Source organism: Antennarius striatus, chromosome 7, assembly GCF_040054535.1.
Source record: "Antennarius striatus isolate MH-2024 chromosome 7, ASM4005453v1, whole genome shotgun sequence".
Taxonomy (NCBI): domain Eukaryota; kingdom Metazoa; phylum Chordata; class Actinopteri; order Lophiiformes; family Antennariidae; genus Antennarius; species Antennarius striatus.
This window is the reverse complement of record NC_090782.1, coordinates 18,522,920-18,540,699: the sequence shown is the minus strand read 5'-3', so window position 1 is coordinate 18,540,699 and position 17,780 is coordinate 18,522,920. Positions and strand designations below refer to the sequence as shown.

Genomic DNA, 17,780 nt, shown 5'->3' with positions numbered 1-17,780 from the left:
ACAAGGTTGCTATGGGAACGGTTGGTCAGAGTTTACCAGAGGGGAACCAAACAAAGTACTGTTGTGTGTGGAAACAGCAGCGATACTGTGTGTTTGTGTGTGTGTGTGTGTGTGTGTGTGTGTGTGTGTGTGTGTGTGTGTGTGTGTGTGTGTGTGTGTGTGTGTGTGTGTGTGTGTGTGTGTGTGTGTGTGTGTGTGTGTGTGTGTGTGTGTGTGTGTGTGTGTTTGTGTTACTATGGTTTGGTATGATGTGTTGTGATGAGATGAGTGTGAATAAGCCATGCATACGATGTCCTTTAATATCTCTGGCCTTAAAGCTGCTTTTACTACCTTCACAAAACCAATGAGGTGATCAGAGGGCGGCAGACATTCAGTACCTGCATACCGGAATCTGATTATAGGTTAATGAACTTGGGGCAACGTAGTGTAGTCTATTTTGTTTGAGTGTCCAAGTATTGTCATCATCCAGTTTGCGTTGATTAAAGCAGAGAAGGTTTTATTTCTTTGGCATCACCTTGGAGCCATAACTAACAATCATTTCCTTGATTAATTAAGTTTCACAGTTTCCTGAATCCTATGCAATGACATAATTTATTCTTAATGAAACAACTGATTTTGAACAATCCATTTGAATTTTTTTTTTTTAACAATTCATTATATAGCTTTGGACTACACAATCACCTGCTCCTTCTGAGGGGGAGCTCAGAATATGAACTTGTGTGTTGTTACAATGAGTGCAGAACTGAAGTGGTGAACTCCATTTAAAAAAAAAACTGTATTTAATTTGAAAAAGTAATGGACCAGACAAACATATCAGATCCGTGTGGACTGATGATAGTTTTTTAATGTACAACATAAAGGGATTTTCCCTGCATTAGCTCCACTAACAACTCAGGTACACACAGTAGCCTAGCGGATTAAAGCGTGCAATAATTCACAATCAACAATGATGATTTACTGGAAAATAAGTTAACATTCCATCTACGTTTAGTAGGAAACCTAAGTCTAAGAAACAGCCAGCATCACCCGTCGCCTACTTTGCTGGTTTAGCAGTCTCAGGTTCTTTTTTTCCATTTGAATTATATCTCCACCTCCCTCTTTTCCTCCTCTCTGCTGGAAAAGTAGGTCTCGTGCAGTTGAATGTCACCTCATCCGAATCACAAACAGCAGCACCCGCCACAGTTCTCATTTTCCACCATTTCCCCTTTCCATACTTCTCTCTGCTCTCTCGCTCTCTGTGAGGCGTAGGAAGAAAATGCATCTAAACTCTAAAGCGGCACACAAACCCGCCACCATGCTTTCCTCGCTCTGTCTGAGTCCCCACCCACTTTACTGCCTCTTTAACCCTGCACTCGGCTGCTTGAGTAATATTTATTGCATCGGTTTCTTTTAGTCTTACTTCGTCCTTTTACTTTTACCCCCCGAAACAAACAAGTCCAATGCCATGAGGCAACCCCCCCTCGCCCCCCTCTGATGCCAGCACCTCCACTCCTCCTTCTCCACCCCCACGTTCCCTCTACCCCTTGCTCCTTCACCACTGACAGATAGACAAACGTACTGTTCTCTCTTTCTTTGCCTTTCACCTCCCAGACCTCCCTCCATCCATCCTGCTGGACGGGTACAATGCAGGCGCTCTATCCTGCGGCATAGGGAATGCAACCCTTTACTAACAATATCACCAAGGCTGCCTGAATGCCGCCAAGTCCCATTGTGCTCTGTCAGAGGGGAGTTAACACCCATGTCTGAGCCCAATGAATAGTATTATTGTGTCTGAGACATGCACCTCACCCCCATCCATGTCCCCCTAACTCAACTTGCCTCCCTCTCTTAAACTTGCCTCTCTTGTCCCAACAGCGGCACCCCCCACCCCACCCACCCCCCATCCAACATCACTCTCACAATCCCTTTACTCTTTCTTTAACAGACAGCTCTACCTTCCAAAGCCCACGACTCTAAACCTACGCACTTTACTTCTCTTTTCCCCTGGCAGTCAGCCCATCGGTTTCAAGGTTTTTTTTTAAGCCCAAAGAGAGATGGACAGAAGGGCTGTCACGGCTCTGCGGTGGCTGCAGCTGAGATATTTCGGCTATCGTATGGATGGTGTGACGCTGTGTAATGTGGGGTCGTGGGGGTTGAATTTGGCCACGGCTGTTTCTCTGTAGAGGAACACAATGGAACCATGAATCCTCAAAGAAATGTCCCCCCTACTGCTATTATCATAAGAAGAGGGCTGCTCAACACATTTGAATAATTCTAAATGATACAAAAGCTGAGATGTTTTCTTTGACAAAGTTTCTATGGAGCATCATTGGTCTGGGCAAAACATTTCCATTCCTTCAGACTCTCAAACAGCAACAGGGTGAGGGTGAGGCGGTTTAAAATATCCCATCATTTTTAAATTGTTTTTTTTTTATAACTATTAAAGCAAAAGAAATGTAACTCTGTGGGCCTGTGCAGATGAGGGAGAGCAAAAAAGGGCGGCAGTTTAAGAGGAACTTTTCCTGCAATATTTTCTAATTTATTCTTCTGATACAGTGGTGATTTTTATAATGGCCCACTCTCGCAGTATTTTGCTATCAGCAGCATATCAGAATCTAATAGTTGGGAGTACCTTTGGCAGATATTATCTCTCTGCCTGACACACTTAACTCTCAGGCTTCCAAACCCACCAGTTTCTGCTCTCCAAGGTTAGCAGGTTCACATTACCGAAAGGGAGAGGATGCCAGAATTCTCGCCCCTGACTTCTCGCTGATCAAAGACCAAGATTGACATTCAGAATGGGTAAAATGCTAAAAGTTAAGATTAACTTGTTTTTTTGTTTTTTCCTCTCTGTCTCTGGTTGTTTTGTGTACAGCGAGAAGATGAGGAGGAGGCGGTGGATGAGGAAAAAGAGAAGCAGAGTGGGTGGAAGGATGGAAGGAAAGAAGGATAGAAGCAGTTCGAGGAGGTGGTTTCGAAGCGGGTGAACCCAGAGCAGGTGAACACAGCTGTGGATCGCCATAGGCTCTCTGGCTGCCTTCTTCCTGTGGCCCTGGCGCTGCATACAGGGGTCCTAGGGAGCCTGTAGGGGCCAGCCAAAGATGCGGCATTGTGGGCAGACTAGGCCATGCAAGCCAGGAGAGAGGCAGGTGAGGCGGGTGATCCAGGCTCTCATCCCCGCCGGCAAGGAGCCTCCACAGCAGAGCGGAGCAGCGTGGAGCAGCAGAAATCGATACAGAGGAGAGAGGCTAGCAGAGGTTGCCCAGCACTGCCTGCAGGCCTTGGAGCCCAGGGACCAAACACCACCACTGCTCCCAGCCCCTCTCTCAATCTCTCCTTCTATCATCCTCCAACAGTCCCAGCACCAGCCAGGGCCAGGGCCCTCACCCTGCAACCGCCCCACACACAGTGTGTGTGTCGGTAGGTGCACACGTTGTTAAGCAGAGAGAAAAAGGAGAGGAAGAGACAGAGAGAAGGAGAGAGAGAGACTCTTTGTGTGTGGTTCAGCCAGAGGGGTTTTACTGGCCCAATACCACTTGATAAAACTTTGTCAGAAACACAGAGACGGGGAGGGAGGGAGAAAATGGAAGAAGAATAAGACAGGACGTCGAAGGTCTCTTTTCTTCCAGCTCCCTCCCTCTTGTTGCTCATTCTATCTTAACTGTTTGAATAAGGATGCTTTCTATGACGATACACAAGACGCTTCTGCTTCATCTTGCTTCCAAGCGCACAGTGCACAATATTCCTAACATCTCATGAGCCAGGATGAAAGAACAATTTGAACTTTTTCTCTCATCCACTGCATCAGACATTGCTTGTCTTTTCGCCTTAGATTTTCCTCTCCTCTCTACAGCAGGTCCCATCAGAGGATATGGCAGTGCAGTATTGATCCATAAGGTGGAAAAGAGGAAGGCGGGCCTGGGCTTTCATACCTTTTTCGCTCCCAGTGTGTGTGTGTGTGTGTGTGTGTGTGTGTGTGTGTGTGTGTGTGTGTGTGTGTGTGAAAATGCCAGCTGAAGTCCACTTAATGCTGTGCAGCAGGGATCCCATGGCAGCACCAGTGAATAGCTACTAATTGAATGAGAGATGAAAAGGACAGTAGCTATACCTGTTCAGCCCCCCCCCCCACTCCTCTTGTCTGATGCTCCTCAGTTTTTCATCTGATGCTTCCCCCCTTCACATTCACAAAAGTCCTTCTCTGCACAAAGAGAGCTGCTCCTAAGATGTTTTAGCAAATTGATGATGATTGATGGAAAAGCCCTCAGAGAAAGTGGTCTCAGCCGCTGCCTGAAGACGAGATGGAAGCGGTCACGCCACCATCAGAAGCTGTACTGCGCTCACACACGGACTTAGAAGGATGTCGCCGGACAGATGGACTTTTTCCAAGCATCACGCATGAACAAAAACATCAAAAAAGTCTTGGTGAGTAGAATAGACTGCTTTTATTGGGGTAAAAGTGTGATTGGTGTTGAGTTGAGCGTAGATTCTTACTCCTGGATAACTTTCTTATAATAAGATGTAATTTCTGCTCAGTGGTGCATGTTTTTCAACCCAACGCAGACACGTGAATATTGTCGTTGATCCCCCACCAGGAGCCCCGGCTGTGATCGTACTGTCACTGTGTGTTGGAGGACTTTTTTTGTTGTTTCCTCTACCACGAAGGATTTTAAATCACAAAAACCTCCCGCCTGCCAATCTCCTTGCTCAGAGAAAGAGCGAGAGAGAGAGAGAGAGAGAGAGAGAGAGAGAGAGAGAGAGAGAGAGAGACGGGCGCCCCCATACACCTCAGCCTGGCAGCGACCCATGCTTACAAAATGGCCGATTTCTGTCTGCCAGCTGTCTCCCTCAGCCAAGATGGCGCTCTGTCGCTTTTTAATGCCCACTGTTTGCCATCTGCACTCTAATTGCTAACGGCTATGCAAATATCGTGTAATTGCATTTGCATATGCTTGATTCTGAACGACTCCCCCCCTTCAGCTGTAAATAATAGCGCGAGCGTAAAAATGGGAAACAGTCCTGCGCGTTTGCTGATTGAATACGCGGCGGGGACAATTAACCCCGTTGCTGCCCTCCTCTACTGTTCTTTAAGCTCACCTTATGCAAATCATCAATAGCGCGTTCTTGCTTTTTGATGCTGCCTGAGAAATGTAGCGTCCCTGTCTTCTTCTGAGTGGATCATCGGGTGACGCTCATGTGTCTTCTCATTGTGCCATATGTGACATCTGTGGTTGGCTGTATTACCAGGGTTCCCTGCCTCCTCTGACAGGCAAAGCCCACACTGTAAAGGGGAGCAGGAGTGAGGGAGAGGCATAACATAATGAACTCATTAGCATGCTCACCACTCCCTGCTATAGGGCCCTGGTGCGCTGCTGCGCCGTGGGACCCACGGGTGTACGCCCTTCTCACAGCACTCAGCATGCAACATTGTGTGCTCTCTACACAATGCAGCGCTTCATAGAGGCTTTATTACGCCTTGTCAAAGCGTAGGGGGATCAGGGGTATCAGTGCAGAAGCAGCAGGATACGGGACGTGTGCGTGGAACATGAGATGCATTGGTGCCTTATGGTATTAATGTGATTTTAGTTCTGCTGAAGGTTCCTTTGTTGTTGCTGTTGACATGCATGTTTATGTTTGTTTGTGTGTATCTTTTTTGCAATCACCGATTTTTGCAATCACCCATTTTCATTTTGAACTCAGGTGTAATATTTGGTCATTTTTACCTCCTAATTTTTGAGGAGAGTAATCATCTATGTACCAAATATGGTTCTGTGACCCTCTATGGAGACCTGCTGCATTGCATCTATTGTCGGTCTTTAATGACAAGAAGCCAATACATCTAGTTTCTTACTAAGCATCAGATCACTAGCTTTGTTTTGTCTTTGAAATCTGCGCGTGGATTTGGAAATAAATTATCGTGGTAACCACCGCTGTCGTTTACCCTTCTGTAAAAGGCTGGTTCACCAACGCTATCGTCTTCTATATCAGATTCGGGCAGGTTTAATCAAGCTCCTCTGTGTAATCAGCCCATGCTGACGCTGATGAGGCTGAAGTAGAGAGCAGGTTAGTGCAAAGAGGCCACTTTAGCCGTGGTGAGCCCAGAGGGTCTGCAGCCTACTGTATCCTATTGTGGAGGTAAATGGCATTGAGAACACAGGTGGGCTCGAATCTGCTTTCATGGTTTGGTGAAGCAAGATACACAGCTTATTTCATGTATTGTTTGTATCGATCTAATTTTATCTACATTACTGAGTATTGGGAAAGGATCGTCAGGAGTCAGGAGAAGAGGATGCGTTTGAATGTGGAAGTGTGGGGTTAGCATCGGAGAGTGATGAGTGGGAAGGATAGACGAAAAGAGGGTTTTATGAACAACAAATAGCTGTTTGTTAAATGGTGGGAACCTGTTTTATTCCCTTTACATATTTGTGTGTGTGTGTGTGTGTGTGTGTGTGTGTGTGTGTGTGTGTGTGTGTGTGTGTGTGTGTGTGTGTGTGTGTGTGGGTTTGAGACATAAACATGTAAATGACAAGAATTATAATGACGTAATCGGTATCTTTCTGTCTGATGATGGACTAGAAAAAGCTTTTAATAATTTATTCTAATAAAATTGCTCCATAATTAAAAAGATTCATTTAGCCTCACTTCACCACAAGAAGATTAAATAAACCACTTGAGGACATATTCCCCATCATGGTGTGGTTTGAGTGTGGACTCTTCATTTGGGTGTGTGATAGTCATCTAGTCTGCTGCAGCTTTTCTTATTTAGAGTGCCCACTGTTTTTTATTTGCTTAGGTATTGATTGAATGTGTTCCACCCACTGAAGTAATAGTTGCTGAAAGCATTTACAGCCAACGCTCAATTCATCTTGGCCCGTTCCTCATGTCTTTCTCTCTTTGTTGAGACCAAACAAATAAGTGATTGCCTCACACTTTGCTTTCAGATGTAAAGTGGCATTTGAATAACTTCTGTATATATTTAAAGGAAAAACGGGGTAAATTGGTTGCTTTTGATTTGCTTTTTTTTTTAAATCAAACTTCTCCCTCATGTCTTCTCCCTCCTTACATCATGTTAACTATTCAACTTGAACTTGAATAATTCATTTTGGCATTTTGTATTTTGGTCACTCCAGTCATCCTGACAGTAAAAATGAAAAGATTTGATATTTATTACTAAATAATACTTTTTATGCTTCTGTAAGTAACACCAACACTTTATGTCAAGATGCATTTGTTGACTACAATAAATTCAGTGGATGGATACTCAACCAAATTCCTCATGTGGAACCACCATCCTCTGGAAGTAATTCCTGATTCAAGTGTGGCTGCTGCTGCTGTTCCCTCAGAGCTGCAACACTGAGCCCCAAGTCTGATTATAGACTCAAGGAAAAACAGTCAGGCATTTATCCAAGTCACTGATTATGTCATTTCAACAGGCTGCAAACACTCAGACGAGCTAGACAGCTCTGAGGGGAGAATTATGAAGCCAGAGTGGAATGGAAGCAGTATGAAAAGGAAATGAAAATGGAGTAATGCGGTATGTGTGATTAAACTGCCTGCTCGCCAGCAAAAGGCCACGCTGCTGTAGCACAGGCCTGAGATTTGACCATAATGAAAATGTTAAGGTGGGGGGGTTTGAATCCCCTGAATGACGCGTGTAAGCACACACACACACACACACACACACACACACACACACACACACACACACACACACACACACACACACACACACACACACACACACACTTGCTTATACATTATACTGTAACCCAGTAGTGCTCAGTCTGAATGCTTCATAAGATGGAGCCATCGAGAGAGACTGCAGATGCAATTCGTTCAGAATGTAAAACAGAAAAAATAATATTTTATAAGTAGGAAGGAAAAGCTTCCTGTTTGAAAAATAAAACATTGGATGAATGTCTCGCAAGTACTTCACATGAGCCACAGGTAATCTGGTAATTGGGGCGACGGACAGAATCATAGTGGCAACATAAAAATTCAGTCGTGCCACTTGGATTTAGAGACATCCTCCCAGTCATCAAGCGTGGGAACGGCCTGAATGATGAGGCGGCGAGGGTTTCGTGCAGTCAAAGGGGTGTTGGGGTGGAGGTGGGGGGGGGTTAGTTCATGGCCAGACTCCCCAGCTGCACCGACGTCCATTCAGAAACAGGTTAGGAAGAACCTCAGGGGTCAAGGTCAGGGGGATGGCGGTGGGGGGAGTGCGGAGGGGAGGAGGAAGGGGGGGTATCGGGGCAGTGCTGTCTGTATGTGCGGTTCATCTGCTGTTCATCCCCTGGCTGGCTGGCGAGCTGTCTGTAAGCTACCTCTGTGTTTGCTTATTTTATAAGCTGCTTCTTATTGCTTTGCTCCAGGGACGACTTGAGCTGAGTAGCAGCAGAACCCAACCCCCTTCAGTCAGCCTCTGGCCAGTCTCCAGCCCGCCCTGAGCCAAATTGAGCCAGAAATCAGTCCTGCAGCCCAGTCAACCCTCTGGTCAAACAACCCCCAGTCTAACACAGTCAAACCCAGTCAGACAGCTTGACAGGCCCTTGTCTGTCTCAGTCTGGTGCCTCCTGTAATTTAACATGTCGACATGGGGCTTTATCATACTTGCACACCGCGGTCACAAATGAATGTTGAATGCTTCGGCTGGATACGTACATCATACATCATCGCATTTCAAAAATCAAATATCGGCTGTGATACGGGGCACCATGTCTTCGCCTGGGCCATTTGCTAATTTCTTAAGTTGCCTCGGTGTGTGTGTGTGTGTGTGTGTGTGTGTGTGTGTCACATTTCCTTGATGAAGCTGGCCATCAATAGCAATCCTCTTTAACGGTGAAATGCTGCTGGTCACTGTATCATTGCCTTTTCATCAAATCATCCCAGAGGCGAGTGCATAAGTTGCGGCACATTGCGCTTCTTGGAAATGAATGGTGTAAGCCCTTTAAGAGGAGGGACTGCAGCATATGGGGAGAGGAGAGGAAAAAGAGTGGATGAAGAAGGAAATGAGGAAAAACAGGACAGGAAGACGGGAGAAAAAGGGGAGTGATGGAGAGGAGAGGAGCGGAGACGCAGGCTAACCCACCCTGCGGTAGCCTGCCTCCTTTCTTCATTGGGGACTTATGCTTCATTAGACTGTCTGAAAGAAAGACCCGCTTTCCCTCATCACCTCAATAGACTAGTCCCCCTTCTCTTACATAGCCTGGAGGGTTCTCCTATAAAAACCCACCTCCCTTACCCCCTATTTTCCTCCTCATTTCTCCGTCTCCTAATCATCTCAACTCGTGTTGAAATCAAGCTTAGTAATGGCAGGTTTGTGAGCCCCTCTGGTCTGCCGCCTCCACCCCATCCAACCCCCTCCCTCCACCTCCTATCATCCTCCGATCCCCACCAGCACCCCCTTCTCTGCTCATTCATTCACCTTGGTCAGACACACAACCCACCCACTGCTTAAATCCCTATCAGCATGTCAAGTAAATGTCTGCCCAGCTGGGGTGGATACACACATACACACATGAACACATGCTGAAATATAAATGCGCTGCACACACAATCTTTTGCTTGCTTCTGGGGTTTAGCCTTCCTCCCTGCTGACCCTTTTCACCCGTGTTTTGCTCTCTTCCCCTTCTCGCTGCTTCTCTTCCCCCCTCTGCCTCTCCTCGGGCAACGATCTGACAGGATGGTTTGGCTAGCTGACTATATCTGCAAGAGGTTTATCACAGGGCTTCAACAGGGCTCTTTCTGTGTCGTATACCCATTTTTATTCTCAAAATTACAGTGCTTTCTCCAAAAGCTGCGTTGTACCTCAGGCCACTCTCACCTTTACATCCCATCCGTTTGATTAAAAGTTGCAGGAATCCTATCTTAGGAATTTGTTACAGGGAAATCTGTTCAGTTTATCTCTGAGTGAAATCTGGAGCTGAAATATCTGTATTGTGTGATGTGAAATAAGGTCTAGTATCTGCAATATTTGGAAGTCACTCTCCAACCCAATACATAAATATATTTTCTGAAGAAGGATACGAAAAAATTTCACCCAGGATCATTCGTCAGTCGTAGGTTTCCCTTTACAACAGTTTCAAGATAAAGTTGGTTTAATACATCCTAACATTCTTGTACACTATCTGCCTGTTTCACCATTATGTATTACATCATGATTAAGACATTCAGTATACGTGGACATCAGATTTGTCTGGTTTATCTTATATGTGTTCACACATTTAATCTAGATTGTGTTTCTTTTAGCATTTTTATTCAGACAAAGTGATTTTTCTGATGTTTTTCTAAATTGCCAAAGATTTATTTTTGATCCAATCTCCTACCTGTCTCCATCTCAGTTTGTCAGAACAATTTATGCCGTTGGTGCTTTTTTTTTTGTATACACTGCTGATGTCATTAACATAAACGAGAACAAGGAGCACTGAGCTTGTAGCACACGTTAAAAAACAAACAGCTCCCCTGTTTCTTCTCAGAATAAAGTTTATTCTGAAAAGAAACAGGGGAGCTGTTTGTTTTCTCGTTTTATCGCCCTACCCCTCCCCGTCGCACTACATTTCAATCATTACTCTGATTTTTGGGGACAATGACGAGCGTGGTGCATTCTCAGCAGAGCCTCCGTGTGAACATGGCACAATCTGTATGTAAATGTATTCAGATGCGCTCTCAGCCCAGTAGACCATCCTCTCTGCTGGGTGGTGATGGAGGCTGTTCATTTCCTCCTGTAGTAGACGAGCAGGCTGAGAAATGTGCAACACAGCTGGTGAAACACACACAGCGAAGTGGACCCCTGCCAATGCGCCTGAGAAACCCCTATTAAATGCTACATTTATATTGGGGCTGTGATTTACAAATGTGCATTTTCTTGCCTTTAGGCATATGCACCCCCTATACGTTCTGCTTTTTCATCAGGCACGCAGCAGACAGCCGTAGAATTGCAAGGATGGGGTCCTTGCTGCATGTGCGCAGCAAAATGGAATGGGGAGGGGAGCAAGGGAGCGAGTAGAGGTGTGTGTGTGTGTGTGTGTGTGTGTGTGTGTGTGTGTGTGTGTGTGTGTGTGTGTGTGTGTGTGTGTGTGTGTGTGTGTGTGTGTGTGTGTGTGTGCATTTTCATCCTCGTGGTTGCTCTGCAGCTCAGTGTTTGTCTCATATTAAGATTTCACCTGAAAGCGTTCACACAATCTTATGCATGCAGACACACACACACACACACACACACACACACACACACACACACACACACACACACACACACACACACACACACGGTATCACGCACAAACCTATTGTTTCCGCAGCATGGTGTCTGTAGTCCTCTGGGTAAAGGTGTGTTCTGACTGTATCAGGACACCGTAAGTTGGTGCAGTTCGTCACTGACCTGGTTCTGCTTTATGCAACTACTGCAGAGTTCAGCCCTCAGATGATCAGATGCAGAGAGAGGAGATGCATAATGTTAGACAGAATTGTCTGTCTTTTGATGAAGCAATGAAATATTATACAGGGCAACTGGATTTTAGATTTAACTCCTGTTTTTGTTCATGTTAATTTCATATCATCCAAAACCAAATAATAAACTCACTTGACAATGTTTTGTGCTCGCTCTGATTTAAGTTTTATTTCCCATTACACCCCAAAACAACCTCTTTCCCCTGCTCATTCTGAGGCCGCCTCACTGTCTCCTTTCTTTTTTTTTCTTTCTCCTTTTGGTGCAGAAAAAAAGCAGGAGCTGCAGTTTGCTTAGCTGAGTCCATGAAGAGGTGTTTTAAAGAGTTGTGTTAACAGACTAACAAAGCTCTAAATGTGCCCCCCACTGAGAGGGGGTGGTTCCCATAGGGATGTAGCGTGGTGCTCCATTGGTAGGCCTCTATCTGGCCTCTCATTCAGCCCAACGCTCAGTCACGGCCACTTATGGTAGGAGGGAAAATCACACAATTCAGCCAAGGTCTGATCCAATGACATGTTTTTTTTAATGAGGTGGCTCTATGTCTTTGTTTGGGCACCAAATTCAAGTCTAGACCTGTGTGAGTTCTGATGAATAAGATGCACAGCCACGCCAGGCACAACTCACGAGAGAAGTGCAAAAGAGCTTGGCTTCTGATGAGCCAGTGAATCACTGATTTACACTATTTCTCACCTTTTGAGAGGTCAGATAGTTTGACTTTTTCTTCATTTTTTCCACTGTCAACTGCATAAATCTCATAAAGAAATATGCAGTAAAAGGTATAATTGTGATGATGAACATTCTCAAAATTGATTTCCAGTAGAATAAAGTGGCTGTCATTCCTCACCCCCCCCCCCCAGGGTCATAAAAAGAAAGAATTCTTTCTCTTTCATTTTCACCAGCACAAGTGTCTTTTTCAGAAAATGCCACATCATATATCACCCATACATGTCCACGTGTCATACAGTGTGTGTACAACTGTGAGTATGCCAGGCGCTCACTGGTTTGTATGTTCAGAGGTGAGGACTGTCATTAAACTGTCTACTTGCATCACTGGACTCAACCATCATCCTGCCTGGATCCTCATTCCAACTCTCTCTCTCTCTCTCTTTCTCTCTCTCTTACTATATTTATATATATTGAAATTAAAGCAACACACAATACCATCAGTTTATTTTCCTTCTCCTTTTCTTTTTTTAAATATCTTTAAAAATTAGATCATTGGTTCCCATCCTTTTTCAGATGTGTCCTAATAACATTAATGTGTTTTTTTTTTGTTTTTTTAATTTTAGATTTTTAATTTTAAATTTAGATTGGTGATTTTGTTTAATTATTATTATTATTATTATTATTATTATTATTATTATTATTATTATTATTATTATTATTATTATTATTTTATTTTGAAAGAAATCAAATACATTGTTGAAAATGTGATATGGAATTGTAATTCTTCTGTAAACATTGATATTCATAGTTTAAAAAAAAAAGTCCCATATTAGTGTTTCTTATAGCCAGGTCAAAATATCCATCCATTTGTTGTAAAGCCTCCATAGCAGGAGCATTTTATCACCACATCACACTACTCTGGCCCCATGAATGCCATCCTGAGTGCTTCAGAACTCTTCTAGTCCCTCATACCACCAAACCATCAGCCAGGCTACTTGTCTCTGATTCAGTCTGTCTCTGTTCTTTGCTCACATTCAAGGTTGTGGTAATAGAGAATTAGTATGCAGAGCAGCAGACAGACGGCCATGTAGATCTAATGAGTAGCCAGACTGTAGAAGAAGGCTAGTGTTGGGGGGGATGAGAGCATTTCTAGCAGGGAGGGAGTTAAGCATCGCCTCTCTGCTCCTACCCTCCTGCTCCCTTCCCTCTCCTTTTTATCGCCTTGTTCCTCCTGCCCCGTCCCAAACCTTAATAGGACGTCAGACGGACAGCCTCCACTGAATTAAGCAAGGAGAGCAGCCGTTACCCCCTTGTTGTCTCTCCAAAAAACAGACTCCCCCATCCCCCTACCTTCCCCCATTCCCCTATGGCTCTCTCACTGCTAGCACCCATAGCTGCTCGCATTGGTTCTAAGAGGTATTGAGGGGGTCCCAGACACCCTCCACATTTCAGCCTAACGCTGCATAAATTAGACACGTCTCCCTGGTGTCTCGTCAGCCGGTCGGGGCAACCCTGGCCCCAGGTCTGCCGTCTCCCAATCTGCTGCCTCTTTTCCCCTCATTCTGTCACCTTCTGTTTCCCTCCACCCTCCACCTTCACACACACCCCATCTACTGTATTCCATCAATCCTCCACTTCCTCAAGCTAATATACCTCCTTTCCTCATTGTAGTCTCCTGTCTTGGGTTTGGTTTTTCTTCCTTCTCTAGCTTTTTAAAGCTATCCTTCACTTGGTCCTCTTTTTTTTTCTCCTATGTCCCCTGACACATTTGCTCCCACCTACCTCCTTTATATTCTCCACATTCTCTCAATATATCTCTTCTTCTCTTATCATTTCAGCACTGTGTTACCTAGATCCTCCCCTCCCCCCCCCTCCCCTCCCCTCCCCTCCCCTCCCCTCCCCTCTCCTCTCCTCTCCTCTCCTCTCCTCTCCTCTCCTCTCCTCTCCTCTCCTCTCCTCTCCTCTCCTCTCCTCTCCTCTCCTCTCCTCTCCTCTCCTCTCCTCTCCTCTCCTCTCCTCTCCTCTCCTCTCCTCTCCTCTCCTCTCCTCTCCTCTCCTCTCCTCTCCTCTCCTCCTCACCAGTGGAGTATATTGTTTACATCTGTCTTGCTAATCACTAGCAGAGCCTCTCTAGACCTCACAGATGTTGCAATAATACAGCGGATTAGCAGGCTTAACACTTGGGCTTATTTTGGCCGTTTTCCCGATGGCCTGGTATTAAAGCTCCGTCAGCTTCTCTGAATTTGACCTTTTTCCTGTTTCACTCTGTGCTGAGATCCTTCAGTCCTGCTTCTCTTTGATTTGTGATTTTTTTTTTTTTTACGAGGGATCTGGCATGCTGATGATGTTTTATCCAGATTGGTGCTCTGGGCTCTCATTCCTGCAGCTACATCAATGCCTGGGTTAAATGCAATTACAGAACTAAACTGCTTGACATGTGATAGGGTATTGTTCAGCAACAAACACTTTTTTTTTTTAGCTGCTGATTCACCCGGTGCAGCCCTAAAACATATAATGCCTATAGAATCCCCTGTGCACATCCACATCCATCACAGTGATATTTATTTTAGATACTATAGCCGCCTTACTGATTCTGATCCCACGTGCCCTGCATCCTCGTAGCATTATAATGTAGCTTGCTAGCTAGCACTGTGTTTGCTTCTTTCTCGGCTCACCGTGGTGATACTTTAATATCCTCAATCTCTCCTGCTCTCCTCTTTAAGTCAGGACTGAAAGATAATGAGATGTCTTCCACAGACTCAGCATCTCCACAGCCTCTTTCTGTGTCATGCACAGCAACTGACTCTTGTTTTATGACCAAGCAGAGTCGTTTTGTGTGTGCATATGTGTGTGTGTGCGTCAGTGTGTGTATGTGTTTTCAGGGTCAATGTGATTCTGTCTGGATCCTAATCCCAAAGGTGATATTAGTCTGGTAGGGGGCACCCCATCCCCCATGTGTGTGCGCAATTTTGTCTGTATTTCTGCTGCAGGCATTGGTCGCGGCCAGGAAGCCCAGACAGGCTCTACAGTGACCTTTGACCCATCACTGTCTGCTAGCTCAGGGGTCATGCACACCATTGATGCAGACAGCTGATAGACACGCCAACAAACACACATCCACACATGTGCAACCACAAACGCACATCCGCCCCACAGTTTGGTCCACCTGGAGTGGTGATGATGCAAACAGCGTCATCTCAGTCAGCTGTATCCAGAGACTGTGTGTGTGTGTGTGTGTGTGATTAAAGCAGAACTAGTAATTCTTTAATTTAGACATTTACAGCTGCATCTGGTTACTCAAAGGAAATCCCTGTATGACATTTAATTTATGCATTTGGGGAAAATTACTGGACTTGTTGGAGAACAGAAGATATTGGTCGAATACTAATCACTCCGTTTTAATTTTGCTTGTGTCTACACAGATGCAGCCAATCCAAGAGGCCACCATAGAGATGAAAATCTGCTGACTTTGGACCTAACTCCTACGTTAACGAAACACACACAGTCTGAACATGCTAACACAGCTAGAACACCTGGAAGAACAGACGGAGCTCCTTTTGAAAGGTAAGTTTAGAGGCTGAATCATATTAAGAGCTGTCTGAAGTGTGAAATAGAACTGCTGAACAATATTTCCCAAAATGCATTTCATTAGATATAAATGACTACGTTTGTGACCAATTTTAAATGTGAGATTGGAAGACACCCCAAGGGTTCCTTCTTTTCTCTAAGTAATTTATATTCAAGTATTTGACTGGAAAATTGCTTGACAAGAGTTTGTCACTGCTGAGTTACTTTTCCCTTTAAGTAAGGTAATACCTGTATGTAGCACAAATACATATTTAAACAACGGTGCTGTGGTAATGGTAAGCAACAGTATAATGACCTAATTTGTCTTAAAATGTTGCATGAGATTGTTCCATGTTGAATGTTTTGAAGTTTAATTGCAATAAAGTTGAACGATTTGAAATAAAAATCTGTATTTGTTGTTTTTTCCCCTCTTTTTTCTTTGATATTTGAAACTGTATATCAGATTGTTTTGTTAAGGGAGAAACGTAAAGTATAGTAAAAGTCTCCTGAATTTTTTTTATACTTCGCAAATTTTATAACAAGACTTGAGCCTATGTTGAAAAGATTAAGATCAGCCTGTGTATAAAGGTTTTGATTTATCTTTTTTCTCAGTGCCATAGACTTACATCATTATTATAATTGTAATTTTTGTTACTCAGTACTTACCAATATGTTTGATACTATAATTGTGATCACTATAGTTTTTGTTAAATTATGTCAACATACTGCCCTAGAAATACTCGAAAGGCCCCAAATTCATTTACAGCTGCATTTGCCAAAAATTGAATAAGAATACAAACTATGGATTTTTTTTTTTAAATTTCTTTTTGGCTCTTTTTATAAATAATAACATATTTGTGACCAGTTTTACAAGACATCTTCTGTAGGTACCAATTAGTCAGAACCCTAGAGTCACAGTCCAAATGATGTAATAATCGATTTTTTGACAATGAAAAAATATTGAGAATAGAGTATTGAGTATCAGACACTATAAAGCCTGTTCACTTGGATTATTCTGATCATTCTAGCAGTGGCTGTATGATTGGAACGCAAATAGTTAAACCCAGTGACCTAAATCTGTGGTGTCAATTAGGTGCCTTTGTGTGTGAACAGTAGGGGTGTTGAAGCGAGTTGCTGGAGCTGAAGAAAACTCTGAACAATGTTACACATTAATAACCACACGAGCATGCACACACATACACATACACATACACATACAGTCACACACACACACACACACACACACACACACACACACACACACACACACACACACACACACACACACACACACACACACACACACACACACACACATTGGTCCTACGTGTTGTGGGGATCACACTTTTGTTTTCCCTGAACAGCCAGTGCAGGCGATGCCCCAGTGCCCCCAGTGTGCTCCACTCCTCTGGATGAAATGCACCCCCACCTACAACACTGTCCCCTCGCTGGTTTGAGGTTCCTTCCTCAGCCTTCCTGACTGTTCCTGACCTGAAATAAGGGCCAAGCAAGTCAGGCCAGCATAATCTCTGTGTGTGTGTGTGTGTGTGTGTGTGTGTGTGTGTGTGTGTGTGTGTGTGTGTGTGTGTGTGTGTGTGTGTGTGTGTGTGTGTGTGTGTGTGTGTGTGTGTGTGTGTGTGTGTGTGTGTGTTTGCATGTGTGCACCATGGCCCTGAAAGAAAGTAGGAGATTATCCCATTCTGTGTGTCCAGTCACCAATGCAGTATTGACCACACTGGGCCACCCAGGGAGCATCCAGCCAGCCATGAGATGGCCTGATATACATGCTTACTGGCCATGTTAGATTCCCCCACTCTCACCAGGGAGAACGCCAAACCCCACAGGCTGGAGACTTTCTAAAGACACTGGAGTCTGAATGCTGAGTGACCCAGATGCTCATGCACACTCACATGCTAACGCACAACCTTTGCACAGTGAGAGACATTGCCATCAGGTCATTTTCTGTGTCCTGTGAGGCGAGTCGGAGGTCATTGGGAAGGTGGAAAACCTCTTTAATGGTGGGAATGATACCATAACACCTATAGATGGAGTTACGGATCATGTCACATACAGTCTGTATACAGCTCACTACTCAGAGAGGCCTGCTCATTGCTGATGGTGAATGTGA

The 17,780-nt window shown here is 44.5% G+C and overlaps 1 long non-coding RNA gene across 1 annotated transcript in view; it reads left to right on the top strand.

Annotated features, from left to right (window-relative positions):
- The window catches only part of LOC137599282 (uncharacterized), a 34,470-nt gene extending 18,465 nt beyond the window's left edge, over nucleotides 1–16,005 (top strand). The window contains exons 3-4 of the long non-coding RNA XR_011036780.1: nucleotides 2,855–4,401; nucleotides 15,508–16,005. This is a non-coding gene — a long non-coding RNA (uncharacterized lncRNA). The remainder of the gene's footprint in view (nucleotides 1–2,854; nucleotides 4,402–15,507) is intronic.
- Nucleotides 16,006–17,780: the final 1,775 nt, after the last annotated feature.